At 41.2% G+C, this 3,861-nt stretch overlaps 1 non-coding gene across 1 annotated transcript; it reads right to left on the bottom strand.

The window, feature by feature from the left end:
• Window positions 1-2,386: 2,386 nt before the first annotated feature.
• On the bottom strand, window positions 2,387-2,500 carry LOC140279031 (U5 spliceosomal RNA). Its single transcript, XR_011909237.1, has one exon. It is a non-coding gene; the product is annotated as a U5 spliceosomal RNA (small nuclear RNA).
• Window positions 2,501-3,861: the final 1,361 nt, after the last annotated feature.

Raw genomic sequence — 3,861 nt, forward strand, 5'->3', positions numbered from 1 at the left:
TAGTGAAGATACTCACCTCCCCGAAGGTCAACAGCCGAAGAGGACGGCATCTGAGCCTCTGATTCCCCAGTGGTATCAGAGAAGAGGGGAAGGGTTAGGTCCCTTTCAGACAGTTCTTCAGTGGAAGAACCTAGAGTCTTCCCCTCCGACTCACCAAATGAGGTCTCCTTTTTAACTTCAGCTCTGCACTCGACCCCCAGGGACTCAAAGTTAAATGCAACATTGCGTCAGAGGCCAACACCGAGAGTCCGAAAAGGAAATATAGATCAACCTACTCACTTTTCACCTAAAGAAATGAAGGAAGAGCTAGTTTCCCAAGAAATAACCTGTGTGTAATTTGTTTTGATAACTTAGAAAAACGAAAATGACATACCTTCTTTCCTTTATGCTTTTAATGGTTCTCACCTTCTCAACACTAAATGTGAGAAGTGTGAAATCAAAGACAAGAGCCCAGAGTATTTTATCCATCTTAGACTCCATAAAATCAGATGTGTTTTTAATACAAGAATGTGGACTACCTTTTTTAAAAAACCATAGACAATGGGAGGAAATGTGGCCCCATTTATCGATATGGAGTGGCTCAAATCAAAATAAAAATGATGGTGTGGCCATTCTAATTAAAAATCCGCATGTTCTGGTGAAAGGTAGCACAGTGGTGAGAGACGGACGGGCACTTTTAGCACACTTGAATTTTATGGGGCAAGACTTTAACCTCTTAAATATTTATGGTTTCAATGGAAAAAATGAAAGGTATGACCTTTTAGAAGATATACAGCTTTACATGCTAGGGCAAGTACCTTTAGTTGTAGGAGGGGATTTTAACTGTATCTTGAGCAGGAAAGATAGAAAAAGAGCAGGGGTAGATTTTAAAGTGGATAAGACTTCGATTTTACTTCAGGGCATATGCAGGGATTTTAAGCTTACTGACTGTTTTAAAACCATGCATCCCAGAGAGGAGGGCTTCACCTGGTTTAGTCATGATGGCACCAGAGCCTCTCGCATTGATTATTTCTTTACTAGAGATTGCCCACCCACTGATGTTAGATTAACCCCTGTTTTCTTTTCAGACCACCTTATGCTCTCCTGCACCCTTTCACCCCCTTCTGGTGTGACGGTAGGAAGTGGTCTGTGGAAACTCAACTGTTCCCTGTTGGAGGATGAAATCATAGTCAGTCAGTACAGGGAATGTTATAAAGAGTGGCAGACCCTTCAAGACCTCTACGAAACACATGCACAATGGTGGGAAATGGTGAAGGAAACGACCCAGACTTTTTTTAAACAGCAAGGTAAACGTAAAAAAAGGAAAGAGAATAGATGTATGATGGGACTACATAAACGCTTACAGCGCTACTTTAAACTAAATCAGTGTGGCATAGACTTTAAAGAAGAAATCAAAGATGTCAAAAAGGAAATGTCAGTTTTAGCAGAAATAAAGAGTAAAGGAATTTTTGTAAGAAGCAGGGAGCAGGAAATTGAGGAAGGTGAAAAAGAAAGAAAGTTATAAATAAAAAGGAGTGTATTCAAAATCTAAAAAGAGAAGATGGGTTTTTAACAAAATCCACACAAGAGATGATTGAAACTGTACATACCTTTTATAGTAACATGTACAAAGAGAAACCAGTGCACTTGGAAACATCGGCAGAAATCTTAAAATTCGTTGACAAAACCGTAAAAGAGAATGCACACTTGACACAGAATTTTACTGCTTTAGAGTTAAAAAAATGCCTAACAGGTTTTAAGAGAAGTCGAGCTCCGGGTTTAGACGGGCTTCCTGCAGAATTCTATCTGACCTATTGGGACCTTTTATCATCAGACATTTTAGATGTTTTTAAAGATTTTGAAAAACTCGACCGACTGCCTGACAGTTTTAGAGTGGGAATAGTGACTCTACTTTATAAAAAAAATGATAAGACTGACCTAAAGAATTGGAGGCCCATCACACTTTTAAACTTTGACTGTAAACTTTTTAGCAAGGTTTTAGCGACACGGATGTCCTCTGTTTTAGAGGAGGTAATTCACCCAGACCAAGCTTGTGCCATCTCAGGGAGACAACTCACCGACAGCCTCGTACTGATTCGAGACATCATTGATTACGCTAGAGACAGAAACACCCGGCTTGTCATCTTAAATTTAGACTTTGAAAAAGCATTTGATCGGGTCTCGCATCAATATCTCTTTCAGGTGTTGCAGCCATCGAAAAGGGCCCGATTGTTCCTACTTGGTGAGCTTTGCTTGGTTGAGACGCTTGCCCCCCCCCCCCCCTGCTCCTCGGCTGACCAAGTAGAAACAATCTATTCGATGGCTGCCTTGTCTTGTAAGGCGACTCTACTCAGAGAAGTCACTCTGCAAAGTAGCAAGATTTCTTTTGCACAGACAGAAAGGGCTTCACCCGCAAAGGTAAAGCCTGCCAATAATAGAAACAACTCATTAGTGCTGCTCTCCACGGAAGTCTTTAGTAAAAGGCGAAAGACTTGTATGTTATGAAGAGAAACCAGAGTACGATTATCCGTCACTGCGGGAGCAGGGCATCAGGCTAGTTGGTATAGCCACCTTCCCCATGGTGAGCTTTGCTTGGTTGAGACGCTTGCCCCCCCCCCCCCCCCCCCCCCTGCTCCTCGGCTGACCAAGTAGGAACAATCGGGCCCTATTCGATGGCTGCCTTGTCTTTTACTCTATGCAAAAGACAAGGCAGCAACAAAAACACCACGAGAATCCCGTATTGAGGCTTTGTTCTGACCGCTCATTCGGTGTCGCGTTTCTTTCAAGCAATTCTCCCGGTTAGCCGACACTCGGCTCGCTCCCATAGCCGTGTTAAAGTCTACTTCGCATTCACTCTCTTTTCTCAGCAGACTCTTGGGATTTTATCTATAAAATGAATTCCTTCACTCAAACTATGTTAAAACTGCTTTGTCGTTCATATTTACCATGTCTAGAAAGATTTAAACAAAAAAAACAACGTTGTACTTTGCAGTAAAAGAAAGAGCAAATCTAAAGTTTCAGGAATCCGAGAATAAGCTTACTTTCATGAGTGCTTCACGATTTCGGATTTTGCTATAAAATGAATTCCTTCACTCAAACTAAATTAAAACTGCTAAACCGCTAATCTGTTACATGTAAGGCAGATGTCAAATTCACCGAAATAGGATCTAAGGGTATTTGGCCAATCGAGCTGTAGCAGCTTCGGTAAAAGAGTATAAGTTGAAGAGTTTGTGAATAAAGGTGTGCGCACACATAGTGTGCTGTACGAAAATAGGCAGGGAGCAATGCCGGCTGGGGTATATGTTCTTGTATGTTGTCTGACTGTTTGATTTGAATGTGTTGTGTAAGTGTCCTGTTGAATGTTACATGTTTGGGCTTTGACACGCTTCACTGTGGTTGTTAACTGTGTGGTGTGTCCTGAAATGTTATATGTTTGGGCTGTGTGACATGCTTAATGCTTGTCAGTAGCTACCCACTTATTCATATATAGCAACTGACAACATAAGAAGTCCGGACATACTTTGATAGTAGTTGTAGAAGTATCCTTATTGATAATAGATCACTAATTAGTGATAGAACAGTAGATGAACAGGTGCTTGCACATGTCTCACGAAAATAAAATGGGTGTATCATTGCTGATGGCAGAGCAATACTGCCAAACTTATGAGTTCTTGTGGCAAACTTGATTCAGTGTCTTGACGTGTATACGCTGTTTCGCTGACTTGATTGTCACAAGAAACAAAGTGTGTTTGATAAGATCCGACCATTTTATTACGGGAGGATCAGTATGTATGGATTCTGATGTGACTGATAAACCCATTCGTATCTTAAGCATAATCTAATACATGAGACAACGCCCTGGCACACGATAAAAAAAAAAAG

Source organism: Leuresthes tenuis, unplaced genomic scaffold (genome assembly GCF_036924035.1).
Source record: "Leuresthes tenuis unplaced genomic scaffold, fLeuTen1.0.hap1 SCAF_20, whole genome shotgun sequence".
NCBI classification, from domain to species: Eukaryota; Metazoa; Chordata; class Actinopteri; order Atheriniformes; family Atherinopsidae; genus Leuresthes; species Leuresthes tenuis.